The sequence below is a fragment of the Cryptomeria japonica genome, chromosome 2, assembly GCF_030272615.1.
Source record: "Cryptomeria japonica chromosome 2, Sugi_1.0, whole genome shotgun sequence".
NCBI classification, from domain to species: domain Eukaryota; kingdom Viridiplantae; phylum Streptophyta; class Pinopsida; order Cupressales; family Cupressaceae; genus Cryptomeria; species Cryptomeria japonica.
The window spans coordinates 277823265-277838960 of NC_081406.1; positions in this window are offsets into that span (position 1 = coordinate 277823265).

The window sequence follows — 15696 nt, forward strand, 5'->3', positions numbered from 1 at the left end:
AGAGCTTCTTCCAGGTCCTCTGTGTTGTAAGCTTAACCGCTTGAGGAAAAGATCCTACTCTAATGATGAAGAGGGAAGGTCCAAAGTTCAACAGAGACAACTTTAAAATATGGAAGGACAGAATGAAGATATACATTAGAAGCATGGGTGCTCAACACTAGAGCTATGTTGAGAATGATTATGTTATCCCTATCGGTACTCTCACCGATGATCAAAAGAGAGAGATCCAGGAGAATGGGCAAGTAATGGAAGCCCTAATCAGCAGTCTATCTGACATTGAGTTTATTGATGTTTAGGATAAAGACAATCCCAAAGAAGCATGGGATGCTCTTGAGAATATCTATGACGGTGATGAGCATGTGAAACAAGCTAAGGAGGAGAGCCTTAGGGGAAAGTTTGAAGACATGCAGATGGTCGAAGGAGAGACCATTCAACAATATGGAATAAGAATCAAAACTGTTGTTGGAGACATCAAGAGTTCAGGTGGTAAAATAGATGATTCCACTGTTGTTAGCAAAGTCTTGAGATCCTTATTACCAGTCTATGCAGTAAGGATTACTACTATTCAAGAGTCGAGGTCTATAGACAAGACAAAGGTATCCCTAGACTCCATCATTGCTAAGTTGACAACTTATGAGCTAAATAATTATGATGACAGTATTCAGAAGACTGAATCACCCTTTAGAGCATCTGATGCACCATCTAGAAAGGGTAAATAAGTTAGTACCAGTGGTGAACCAAGACAAAGAAAAGAAATGGATGATGAGGAGATCCTGATGGAATTTGAAGCTCTTCTTGCCAAGAGACTTCCTAAGGGAACTGGTAAACACAGAGGCAAGCTCCCTTTGAAATGATTTTCTTGTAATAGGATAGGACACATTGTTGTAAACTGTCCTAATGGTGACAACAAGGACAAACCAGAGAAGTTCAAAGGACGAAACAAGAGAAACTGTTTTGTAGCAGTTGATGAAGGTGTCACTGATGAGGAATCAGAAGATGAAGAAAGTGAAGACATTATGTTTGTAGTAGTTAAGGAAGATGTGTTAGACAAGAAGGCTCTTGTCTCCCGCTTTAATAATTCCAATGAGTGGATTATTGACAGTGGTTGTTCTCACCATATGACTGGTGACCAGAGTAAGTTTCTATCTCTAGAAGAGTATGACGGTGGTGTGGTTCGTTTTGGTAATGATGCACCATGTATGGTAAAAGGCAGAGGGTCCATCTCTCTGAATGGAAAAAGCAGTGCTGACAATGTGTATTGGGTAGAAGGTCTCAGACACAACCTTTTGAGTGTTTCCTAGCTGAATGATAATGGACTCACTTTGGAATTCAAAGATGGAGTGTACAAAATCAAAGGAAAGAATGGTGAACTGATGGCCACCAGTATGCAGACCAAAGGTAACCTATTTCAGCTAAATGCAAATATCAGTACATGTCTAATGGCTAAGTTTGATGATAGCTGGATATGGCATAGGAGACTCTGCCATGTAAACTTTGATAATATTGTGAAGGCCAGTAAGATCAAGGCAGTTAGAGGATTGCCTATGTTGAGAAAACCGGAGAATCCTTTGTGCAGAGAGTATCAACTGGGGAAAATGTCTTCCTCAACCTTCAAAGGTAAATCTTTCAGTGCAGACAATTTACTTGATCTTGTGCATACTAATTTGTGTGGTCCTATGAAAACTAGGAGTGTGCAGGGAGATAGGTATTTTATGATTCTTACTAATGATTGCTCAAGAATGATGTGGGTCACATTCTTGAAGGACAAGTTTGAAGCCTTTGGAAAGTTCAAAGCCTTTAAAGCACTGGTTGAAAAAGAAAGGGGTAAGAGGATTAAGTGCCTAAGAACTGATCAAGGAGGAGAATTAACTTCCGGTGAATTCAACAAGTACTGTGAAGAGAACGGCATCAAGAGGCAACTATCTGCCCCTTGGACTCCACAATAGAATGGCCTAGTAGAGAGAAACAACCGGAATGTAGTTGAAGCAACCAGAACAATGCTGATCCAAGGAAAAGTTGCTCACACCTTTTGGAGAGAAGTTATGAGCACTGCAGTCTACACAATGAACCAGGTACTCATCAAAAAGGGTAAGGATAAAACACCTTATGAGTATTGGACCGGTAAGACTCTTGTAGTAAGCTACTTTAGAGTGTTTGGTAGCAAATGTTATATCAAGAGGAGTGAACACTAGAGCAAGTTTGATGCAAAATGTGATGAGGGAATATTCCTAGGCTATTCCACAAAGAGAAAAGCTCTCAAATGTTTTAACAATAGGACTCAAAGAATTGTTGAAAACATCAATGTTAGAGTTGATGAAACCTCTAAGAAATCTGAGGAAACCGATAGTGAGCAAGTAGGAGATGAACCGGTAGTAACCTTCTGTGAACCGGTTGCAAAACAGCCTAGCACTAGTAATAGTGCTCCTACACCAGTAGATGCCGATGCTGATGAAGATGATGATGAAGAAGAAAAGCAAGAGGAAACAACTAAAATCATTCCTAGGTATGTAAAGCTGAATCATGATCCAAAGTAGATAATAGGAGACAAGGATGCAAGAATTCTTACAAGAAGAAAGGTCAGAGAAAATTCTTGCATGATCTCTGAATTTGAGCCTAAAACATTCAAAGAGGCACATAAAGATGAAGACTGGATCAAGGCAATGGAAGAGGAACTTGACCAGATAGAAAAGAATGGTACATGGTCTTTGGTACCCAGACCTGAGCATAAAAATGTCATAGGCACCAAATGGGTTTTCAGAAATAAGTTGAATGAAGATGGCACAGTGGTAAGAAACAAAGCCAGACTGGTGTGTAAAGGATATGCTCAAGAAGAAGGAGAAGGCTATGGAGAAACCTTTGCTCCAGTAGCCAGATTGGAAGGAGTTCACACGCTTCTTGCATATGCAGCCTTCAAGGGATTCGAAGTATATCAAATGGATGTAAAATCTGCATTCCTAAATGGAATACTAGAAGAGGAGGTGTATATAGAGCAACCAGATGGGTTTGCCCTATCAGAAGACAATGACATGGTGTGTAGGCTACATAAAGCCTTGTATGGACTAAAGCAGGCACCTAGAGCATGGTATGAACGCTTGCACTCCCATCTTGTGAAGATTGGATTTGAAAGAATAAGTGAAGATAGCAATATCTACTTGAAATTAGAAGGAGATCAGATTCTGATTGGTGAAGTATTTGTTGATGACGTAATTTTTGGTGGAGATGACAAGATGAGTCATGACTTTGTAGATGAGATGAAGAAGGAATTTGAGATGTCACTTATATGGGAGATTAAGTTCTTCATTAGACTACAGATTCAACAAATGAAAGATGGAATACTTATCACTCAGTCCAAGTATGTCAAAGAGGTGTTGAAGACCTTTGGGATGGAAGACAACAAACTGATTGGTACACCGATGGTGACCGGTTGTAAATTATCAAAAGAGGATGACTTAGTGTTGGTAAATGAGAAGGAATATTGATCAATGATTGGTAAATTGCACTATGTAGTACATAGTAGACCTGACATTGCACATGCAGTGGGCATTACTGCACGGTTCCAGAAAAGCCCAAGAGAATCCCACTTGGTAGCAGTCAAGCAGATTCTTAGATATCTGAAGGGAACTATTTACTATGGATTATGGTATCCATACAGTAATGATTTCAACCTGAAAGTGTTTACAGATGTTGATTGGGCTGGTAATGTGGACGACCGGAAGAGCACAACCAATGGTGCATTCTTTCTTGGTGGTAGACTAGTCTAATGGATGAGTAAGAAGTAGAGTTGTATCTCTCAATCTACAACAGAAGCGGAGTATGTTGCAGCATTTATGAATTGCACCCAGACAATTTGGATGAAGCATGTATTAAATGGCTTCAAAGTTCCTGTATCTGAACCGGTAAGTATATTTTGTGACAACACAAGTGCAATTAACATCTCCAAGAATCCGGTTTTACATGCTAGAACCAAGCACTTCAAGCTCAAGTATCATTTATTGAGGGAGAAGGTTCAGAACAAAAAGGTTGTATTGGAACATGTTTCCAATAAGGAGCAGTTAGCAGACATATTCACCGAGCCCCTACCGAAGGCTACCTTTACCTATTTGAGAAGTGAATTAGGGGTGCTGCCCCTTCAAGAGGTGAACTAAAGGTGTGTGCTCCACATCAATTAGGTCTTACATTGATATATCTTTTTTAGGATTGGTGTGTTGAAGGATGCTACTCCTTAGGGGGAGCAGCATAGTGGAACATAGATGTGTATGCCTCCACTTTGGCATTGTTGTCAAAGGGCGAGAAGATGTGAAGTGGAAAAGATATCTGCCGTATTGGGGAGAAGATATGAAGCAAAAAAATATCTTTGTATATTGCCATCAATGCCAAAGGGAGAGATTGTTGGCATATGTGCAGAGCATGATGACATGATGATATTGTATGTTGTCATTGATGTCAATATGCTGAAGAATGAACTAGTATATTGTAGAAAGTAATCTGGCAAGAGAACTGGTATGATGATGTAAACCGGTATTTGTGAAAAAGTGAAGCGGTATGTTTGTTCAAGGTGAACCGGTATGTTGGAATGAGAACCGGTAAATGGAAGTTTTGTATCAAGGTTTCATTTGGCATGACTATTGGTTGGTAATCTCAGCTTCAAGGTTTCCGGTTGATGCATTCCAAGATTGTGCAATTCAACCGATGACATCTTGTGATGAGTTAGCATTGTAATGAACACCAGATAGTGTTTCCATGTCAGCCTTGTGCGCGTGAAGGATTTCCTTGAGAATATTGCATGGAGATTGATCATATCTACCTCAGGAATGTGCGAAGTCTCTGTAAATGGTGGAGAGTGTGTGATGAGATATCAGCTTCCTAAAGCGGCAAAGAATGAACGTTGAAGAACATCTTGAGATCTGTTCAAGACTGTTGTATTCGATGCAGTGTGATTAACGGTCATGATTGAACTGACTGGATTGTAAAACTTAAATGTTTAGGGTTTAGGGTTTATGCTACTGACCTATTTGTTTCCTATAAGGTCGATGATGTTTTTCATTCTAAAGTTGTTGGCAAATGTTATGCGTGTATCCCAGTGAGTGATACTTGATTCTTGCTAGACCGGAGAAGTGTGTTGATACCTACAGAGTGTGATTGCAGGAGAAAAGGGGCTAAAGTGGATCTGCCTTGGCATTGAGTGTTGTTATCAGATCAGTGTATTACCTGTTGACTTCTAACCATTTCAGTAGTTGGAAAATCCCTTAACCGGGTAGCTTTAACAAGATTTTGTGTAAATCCTTTAACAAGGTGACTCAATTCAATGAGTTCTTCAAATTCTCTTGCGAGGTAACCTTTAACAGGGTTCTAACCTTTAATCGGGTATTTAGCCATCCCTTAACCGGGTGATCCCTAGCAGGATCGGTTCCTAGCAGAACCTATTGTAAAAGTCTCTAACCGGACTAGGCTCCTAACAAAGCAGACTTCAAAAGAGTTCAAGAACAGCTTGTGGGTATTCATCCCCACCATGGTTTTTCCCAGTTGGGTTTCCACGTGAAAAATTAGTGTGTCATGTGTGATGCCTTTCATGTGATGGTTTAGTGCTTTATGTCAAACTGGTAAAATATGTTGAACTAGTAGTCATTATATTTTTGATGATAGATTACTTGCTTATGCATAATGGTGAAGTGGAAATGAGGTATTAGATTGTATGGAAAGCTAAGGGTTACCGGTTTATGTCTTTCACATTCTCACTGTGTTTTACCGGTAGTAATCTGAATTAGACCGATGTTATTGCTTACCAGTCAAAGTTTAGTGTGTGTAGTCAAACCAGTTAAGGAAAAGTGTTTTTGCATGTACTAATTCACCCCCCCCCCCCCGCCTCTTAGTACCAGTTTGGTACTAACTGTTCATCATTTATTCATTAGAGGATTTCCCGGGGAGACATTTTGGAAAATATTTCTGGAGAAATTTTTGGGGCATTTTGTGGAAGAAGGAAGTTTTGGAACTTGGAGGTTGGGCTCTTCAACAAAACTCTTCCAGGATTGCATATGGAGGTAGGATTTTTAATTGTCTCCTTTGTTGCCGAAGAAACTTACTGTCTAGCTTTGAAAGAATTGTGCTTGTTGTTGAAAGATCTTTCAAATTGATTCATTTTGCCCAAATATGGCTTTGCTAAAACAAAAAAAAATGCTTATTTGGATGGTTATTCAACAAAATACTACTATTTAGAAAACCATGTTTATTTTGGAAAATTTCATTTTTAGTCTCTGTATGGGACTGTGTATTCAAGAAATTTGGGGTTTTATTTTTTCTTTTTAAAAATTTGTATGAAAATAAAAATAAAATAAAAAATAATATTTAAAAACGAATTTTATTTTTATTATTTTAGGGCAGATTTTGGGATTGGAGGGCGGAGGAGACGAGGCTCAACTTGCGGCCCCCTCTCTTCCCCTCCCCTCCGCTATCCGTCGCTTGGAGGCCTGCGACCATTGCATGGCCGCAGAGTCTTGCGACCCCATGGTGGCCGCAGGGACCCCGCGCCTACTGCGTGGACGTCGCAGGCCTACGTCCACCATGGTGGCCGCAAGCCCTGCGGTTAGGGCATAACCCTCCACCTCCCATGGATGGAAGGTGGGCCCCGCGGGCTTGCCTATATTTGTTACTTAATATATATATATATATATTAAAAAAAATTTAAAAAAAATTATTTTATTAATATTAATTTTTAATTAATACATTTTATTAATAATTTATAATTTATAATTACTAATTAATTCATAACATTTTTATATATTAATTGTAGTAATTAATAAATTAACGTGTATTATTAATCATATATTAATTGCCATTTTTAATTAATGTATATTTTCTTAATATATATTAATTGCGGTTGAATTATGGATTTATGGATTTATTAATTATGGTATATACAAAGATATATATATGAATTAATATCCTTAGCTGATTGTTTTAATATATGCTTGGGAACTTTATTTTATTGGGAAATGATTATCTAGTTTAGGTTTCCTTAAATATATATTTCTGTTTTCTGGAAAGTATATCTTGGTTTCGAACATAAAATAAGTTTAGATAAACTGTGTCATGATAGAATGAAAATTGATGTTTTATTTTGAAAATAAATATCATATTTTTATGCGATTAACGAATAATTGATTTTATATCATTGTGTATATTGTATACATTATAATTATTATCATGTGGTTTTGGTTTGAAAACTCGCAATGAAATATTTAAATTATTATATGATGCAATCAACTTTAGTGAGTTAGTAAACCACAAACGACTTGTACCTAGATAAGGTAGACAAAATGCAATCAAACTTAGATCCTTTAGAAAATGGGATCGATTTTTAATGTTTAATCAATATGGAAACAAATTGTCTTTTCTGGTTTATTGCCTATGCATGTTTAAGTTTCTGTATTCTCATTTGCTTATGAAATGGCAAATCCTTGATTTTGATTGTTGATTATTGTCGTTTGTTGATTTGGATACCTGTTTATGTTCCTGATATGGAGTATTTACTGTTTCATGTGATGGTTTGTATGCGGTCATGTCCTTTATGCGGGTGTTGAATGTTGGTTTGTGGCTGACCATATCTGGTCAGGTCTCTAGTTAGAGTACCGTCAGTCAGTGCACCTCATATGAAGTCTTGTTTGACCAAGTGGGTATTCCTATCATTTTGAAGCTCTGTATGCTTGACCTTGTGTATTCTTGGGTTTTAGGAGTTATTTTTTTATGGTCTAGTGTCATATGGGAAAGTGGCTTTCGATTGAGGCCACACCCAAAGTGGTTGCTGGGTAACCCATCGAAAGTGTGTCTAAATAAGTGATAACCTAAGAGCATATTAGAGAGTTAGTTAATGGATCACTAAGTAAGATTAATTGTGCCTCACGTATGGGATGAGTGCTTGTACAGACTCGACATGCAGTGAGAAGGCCTGAAATGATGAACCATCATCCTTGTCTTCATGAAAGGATGTGTGGGTCCACATAAGACCTGGATGGGTCGGAGGTTCGGAATAGGTTGCTAAGGTAACCAAGTGGATGGGGCCGGAACCTATGAAGACCTACCAAGGTAACCATACTAGGTTATGTGATGACACTTGTCCCTTATGTTCGCTAGTGCGTGTTGTGTTGTCTTGATAGGAGCACTGTTGTGGAGTCGTCCTATTGCTTATGCCCATGTGAGAACCTGATATTCATGTTAGACCATGGGTTGCGAAGATTTATTTTCACGGATGCTCCAGTTGATCTATATATTTGCTTATTATTTTGTTCAGTTGGATCCTTTCCTATTCAGGGATCATTCATGTATTTATTGGAATGATGTGGTCGTATGTATTATTGGTTATGTTCGCCTTGATGGCAAGATCGTAAATAATGTAACCTTATGTATTATTCCCTATTAATTATCAAAGGGGTCTTGCAGTTGAGAAGACCCGAAGATGTAGCCCACTAGGGGTGAACTCCGAGATCATTTCGGTGTTATGTGGTGTTTTACATTCTTATGTTTCCTCTTTATTTTAGCTTGTATGGATGACATTATGTTAGAATGTATAACGTGGATTAGATGAAGTTAATCTTAAATGCATGTATGTAGTCATCTTTTTAAATGCAGTAATTTAGATCATGAAATAATGTAGATTAGAATATTGGAATGTATCCAGTTATTGATAATGAAATTAAGTATGCATGGAAAGTATTCCTTAGTTTATAACGAAATTAAAGTGTGTAATGAAATTAGATGCATGACTTAAGCTTTAATGAAAGTTGATCGTAAGTTATGGTTAAAATTTATTGGATGAACCTTAGTCATGTTATCTATAATATTAATTTACCAAAATAAATTATCCTTGTTTAAGTTTTATCATGTCATTAAGTTAATCAACTTAATTGGATTAATTAAGCATGAGTTGAGTTAAATGTTGAATTAAGTAATCACATTGGGAAACTCTTTAGGTGTTATTTTAGTCTTCCACTGTGTTATCTGCACTTTGATAACTCATTGTATCATCGTGTTGTGTTTAATTTAAAAATAAAAAATACAAAATTTGCACTCTATTCTTGTGTTTTAGCTTTATCCCTTCGGGGTTTCCTGGTAGGGCATTACATGTGGTAGTAGTGGTAGTAATGGTAGTTGTAGTAGGAGAAGTGGAGGCACTAGAGAGTTGAGCCTCTTGAGCAGGTTGTTTTGTTGTTGCTACAACACCCTCAATGGCATGCCTAACAGGATGAATCTTTGCTTGTGGTTTGGCCCCTAGGCTCATTGTAATCCCCAAGCTTACCTATTTCACTTGATATTCTGCTTCTTTCATTTTCTCAGCTACTTTTTGCTTCAACTCTTGTGTAGTCAAAGGAATTTCAACTTCCTCATCTAGACCATAGAAGTATTCTTCTTTGACTCTGATCGGGTTCTTCTCGTATACTCCTTATGCACCCTAGATTGAGGATTATTAGTAGGGATATTCTTTTGTTTACCTTTGGAGGCAGATGGTTTAATCCTCAAACTTGACCACTTTCTGGTTCTATCTACTACTGCTCGATAAATTGTATCAATATCTACCACCTCCTGCTGTGACCATCTGATTGGAGGGAGCAACCTCTTATCTATCACTGTCTCCTTATACATTGGATCTAGCAAAATACCATCATCATGCAATTGTTTGGGTATGTTAGTCTCAATGCCAAAATCTCTTATTTGCAGAATAGTGAGGCAATGGTAATATTTCTCCCTTGCCTCAAATATATCCTAAAAATTGGCCCAAAAATCCTCCAGGGCAGGCTGATGTCCTTCATATACCTTTGGCATTAGTCCTTTTAATATATTATATGGATCATAAAATTGTCTGGAATAATTAAATGGCTTCAGCTATAGGTCTTGTAATTCTTGCTCAACAACCTTTGCCACATGAATTTTCTAACATGAAAAGAATGATAAATTCAAGGGGAACTCTTCACCTGTAACCCCTATCATATGTCTTGATGATAGCAAATTTTGCAGGTGCACCATCTGTCTTGCGTACTCTAACAAAATTACTCTATCTGTAAAGTATCTAGACAACAAAAATGGTTCTCCAGTGAACCCACTTACTCTCAAATCAGTAGATCAGGAGTTTTGTATAAACCAACACCCCCACTTATTTACTAGCTTCATTGCCTCCTTGCTCAACCTAAACCCAATGTCACGTGTTAACCTTATAATGATAGGAAACACAAATGCGTAATTGATTCTCTTGTAATGCAACTTGGATTGTTTCAATGGAAACTATGTATAATATTCCTGATGCTCTGCAAAATGGACAATGTTAGACTAAAATATGTGGTCGTATAACACACAAAAACACAAGAAACAAAGACAAACATTAGTGTTAATCAACCAAAAACAAGTCTAAGTAGGCATACCAAAAGAGACACTAAAAACATGATGAAATATTTAACTATGGAAGCAAATACAACAAGGCATCTCCAAATGCCCTCTACCATGCTCTTAGCTCCTCCCTTGTTCCTCTCCTCTCCAAGTTCCAAATTAGTGTAGCTCTTAGCAGCTTTTTGCACTATGGATGTCTTATGGAGATTCAAGATTGAAAATGCTTTTAAACTTATGCTATGCAAGTGTAAAAATAAGCTAAATATGAGATGCTATGGAATGAACTAAGATTTATTTTAGTCCAAAATGACAATATTGAAGTGATTTTATGCTAAAATGCTCTCTAAAATTGACTATAGATTAAATGCATACAAGTTTTCAGGATCTGGATTATGAAGAAATGGGCTCTATTTATAGGAAAAATGGAGCAATGGATGGTTGAGATTGAGTAATCTCAACAACGGTCAGGATTGAATAATATTCAATCCATGTGAGGGCTTTCAACCCAATCCCAAGATGACAAGTGTCAATATGAGATAAGTTGAGAGGAGAGGGAATAAGCATTAAATGCTTGACATGAGCTGAGAGTTAACTTGGGAGTTAAGGTTAAGGTTGGGTTGAGTGAATAAATTCATTATTCAAAGAATAATGCTTTTATCCAATGGATAAACTCTTGTGCAAAGGTTAAAGGGATAACCATGGTCAAAGCAATAAATGCTTGAGGAGACACATGAGTTACATGAGGGTTGAGTTAGGGGTCAAAGTCCCTAACCATGGGTGCAAGTGGATTTAACCATAAATGGTCATGTAAGAGCCATTAATGGTTTGGAAGACTTTAGAGGTTAACCATTTGAAGACTTCAAGCCTTAAATGCTTTTCAAAGACTTTGGAGTATTTGAGAAGTGACTCCAAGTTGCTTAGGAATGTGACAATATTTAGGGGATGGATTAGGCTAATTAGGAAGAGGTTAGAAGAATTTAGAAGGGGTTTAGGATTGCAAGTGGGTTTGGTGGTTGAGGAAAAATAGGATTTTTATTAAAATAAAATTCATTTATTTCAACAAATAAGTGCAAGTTGCATTTTTAGGAAAATGCAAGTGGGGGGGATTTAATGATTTAAATAAATGTTTTATTTAATTTATTTAAAAGAGGAAAGGGGATTAAATTGAATAAATAGGATTTATTCATTTAATTGATTGTGAATTTGGTTTAATGAATTAATTAAATAAATTGAATAATTTATTTAATTAATAGGAGAATGTTTGAGGATAAATTAATCAAATGTTAATTTAATTAACTGACGGCTAGTGGATTTTTAATCAAATAAATATTAAATATTCATTTAATTAAACTAGACAGATTTATGTGACTACATTTGCCCCTCTTTGAGGCGGTGCAGTTTATCGCGTTGTTTCAAGAAAGAAAAATAGGTGTGAAGAAATATGCCCCATAAAATGTTAATTTAATGGGTGGTATGCCCCCTCGAGAGATGGGCTGAAAAATTTCAAAGAATCGGGCGATCTCTCGAAAAAAGAATGAAAATTGATGGGGTGGTAGAAGAGAAGATAATAGAACTAATGGTGAAAGAATGGGAGAAAATGGAGTGAATACGAAGAAACAACAAGCCAGTGAGTACCCTGAGGTCATGCAAGAGATACAAAGCAGATGTAGTGTGTGGTTTGGATTGATGCTATACAATTGATCAAAATTGGTTGGACAATCTGGTGCAATCGGTTTAATTGCCCTGGTTGAGTCAAAGCATGATAGTTGATGTCAATTGGTCGCTTTGACAGGATAAAGTCCAAGTAAGTGAATCAAAGTGACCTGATGTGACTTAGATAATTGATGTAATTGCTCGATGAAGTCAAGGTATAGGAAGCAAAATACTCATTGAGACTTAGACAATTGATGTAATTATCTGATGTGATTGTGTTTGATTGGTTGATCAATTGATAGTGTGTGTGTGTGTGTGTGTGTGTGTGTGTGTGTGTGATGGATGGTTGTGGTGAATCATAGCAGCCCCGTTGAGACTAGGTCATTATGATAAATGCCTATTGTAGTCTAGGATTACCATGATTGATTACCTGTTGAGACCCGAAGATACTTGATCAGAGTATCTGTTGATAGTCTAGGTGTGTGTGTGTGTCGATGTGCCTATGTAGATAGAGTAACTTGCTTGATTAGGTTGACTTAGGATGGGAAACACAGTCCGTCCTATTTAGAGATGGATGGTGATGAACGTGGCTTGATTGGGTTGATGGGAAACGATGAAGGGATTATGATGATGACCAAGATAGGGAGGGTGAGGGGGGATTCAGTGTTAGATAGAAGATATGGAGGACTTAGGACCGAGTCCTATGGAAGAAGATGAGTAAAATAGAGTATGCATTGTTATTGTAGCATAGGAAATCAGAAATCATCACATGCAAATATCAACATTAATCATTAGCTCAATCACGAAAGCTTAAATGTAATGATCTATCCTAAAACACACTCAATAGAGATATGAAAGCAAAACATTCAAAAATAAAGATTGTGCAAACCATATGCAGATCTGAATGCTTCCCTCATGTGGCTCCATTGTTCTTCTTTCCTCTTCAATTAGCCTTTGTTTGTGGATCTCACCTTCAAGTGCATACACATGAGATGAAAGCAAATAGACAAGATTATGGCGCAAGAGTACTCAAAATGTGATTGTTTTGACAAAGCGATTATTTTGACAAAGTAATTACCCCTAATTGAAGAAAAATCATCCAATTTATAGAAAAATTGGAGAAAAGATCAAATTAGCATGAAATGGATATTAGAAGTAATTGATTTCAAAATGGTAAAATTGAGTGAAAAGAAGAAGGTTATGACACCTTCTATGTCATGAATTTTGACATATTGCCAATGCAAAGGTTAGAAGACTAGAAGCTTATGACATCTTGCTATGTCAAGAGTATGACGCATGAAGCACAAAAATAGGGAGAACTAGAGACAAGTTAATTAGGTGGAAATTAAAATTAGGAAATTAGAAAATAGGTGGAAATTAGGAATTAGGAAATTAGAAAATAGGTGGAAATTAGGAATTAGGAAAATTAGGAAATTAGGAAATTAGAAAATTAGAAATTATGAAATTAGAAAATTGATGCAAATTAGGTAAATTAATTAATAATTTCTCATTCATTAATTAATTTACAAAAATAGGAGGAATTAATTAGCCAATTAAATAAACATTTAATTGTGACAAGAAGACTTAGGATAAATAAATAAATTATTTAACCTAGAGGGAAAATGACAAATAAGATTAAATGAATAAATCATAAAACCTTAGAAGATGAATTAGAAATGCAAGGACGACAATTAGGTCTTGATGTAGGATCGATTTGATCATGATTCGATTTGATCATGATTCTGAATGATTTAATTGACAGATTGACCAATATTGATAAAGAGACCAAATTGATATGCACCAATTGACATGATTGAAGAGGACAAGGATCGATGACGAATCGATCATAAAATGATGAGATTGACAAGGACGAGGATCGATGACAAATCGATCTCAAAACGATAATATTGATAAGAGGACAAAACCCTAATTCAAAAACGATAAAAATGAGGAATGCAGAAGAAGGACTCGATGCTCGCAAATGATAAAGACCAAATGCGTGACATAGGAGAAATGTTAATGCGACGCAAGAACCCTAAAATAAGGCAATGCACAAATGTTAAAGTATGACTCCGCAAGCATTGACCATTTTTAGGTGTCTATAGTTATGACTATGTATGCATGATATGTAGCTATTATAAATGTATGGATGGGTGGAATGCAATGGAATGCAATATATACAGATGAGATGAAATGACGATCCATAGTGCTTTATTTTCATCATTAAGCATGATAATATCGAGCTTGGATGAGGTATTAGGAACCAAGGATGGAGCATTGTACCTGCAAACAAATAGCATAAATAAAGAATAAAGAATATGAACCCTCGATAATGGTTCATGCTCATATGGTCGAGGTATACGCTGTAGTCAGCAAGCCATAGTGATCCATGACTATATTTTGCATATGATCACATAGCTTAGTGAACTTCCCACGTAGACACCATTAGTACATGCCCCGAAACTTCATCGGAATAATTCGCAGAAGACATACAAACAATGCTTAGGAACCATCCCGACCACTCTAATCACTTGTGGATATCCTGAAGTAGCATAGGAACCTGATATATATAAATGAATGAATAACGTACAAATCAACCAAGTATTTGATAGCTTAAACATAATTTTCTTGTCAAAGAAAATGTCATCTTGTCTTTGTTTTGGTAAGGAAGGATGCATCCTTGTTAAGACAATTGGTGTGTCGATGTTGATTTTTCGATTGATGTGATAAATGATCATTGTTTTGAGTATTTCACAGTGTTTGTTTGGTATCTGCTTGGATGCGTATGTACAAGGTGTTGCCATGTTTTGGATTGATTTTGATGTTTTCTGATGTTTTTGGATGCTTTTGGGTGTTTGTGATTGTTTTTCGAATGTTTTTGGTATTTTGTGATTGTTTTTCGAATGTTTTTGGAGTTTTGTGAGATAGTTTTGAATGAAGAACTCAATGAATCATAAGTAATGTAGAATCCACTTCCATCAAGCAAATTAAGGGCATTGCCCCCAGTTTAGACATGACTATGAAAAAGTGGGATGCAAGATGCACAAAGTACTATCCTAGATTGCAGATCAATAACAAGCCATGGTTTGGACGGATGGATGTGTGAATGTAGTGAATGTGATCACAACAAGTCTAAAAGACAATGGATCCATAGCCATTACGAGTGGCATCTGTTTGCCAGGTTTTCACCATCGTACTTACCCAAGGTGCCACCAAAGTGGTTGTTCACCGTTTGGATACATGATTTTTCTTTACTATTTTCTGTAGGAAATTTATCTGAATGTTTTTGGTGTTTTTCTGGTATGTAGGGGAGCCTGATGCTTTGTGCAGCTTATGTATAAAACCATTTGAGGTGCATGTTGTTGATCGGATCTACTAGTGGTTCTCCTTCTGAAGTAGCCAACTGATATGCCCCATACCCAAATACAACAGTGATAACATATGGACCCAACCAGTTTGATTCAAACTTTCCCTAATGTTCTCTGTTTGGTTGGTTATGAGGATTTTCCCTAAGAACAAGATCACCTACCTCAAATGTATGAGGTCTAACTCGATGATTATAGCATCTACTCATGCGTTGCTGATAGGCTTTGAGGTGATTGTATGCAGCTTGTTGTTTCACATCAAGTAGCTCTAAGTCTTGAAGGTGTGATACTCTGTATGCTTCATCAT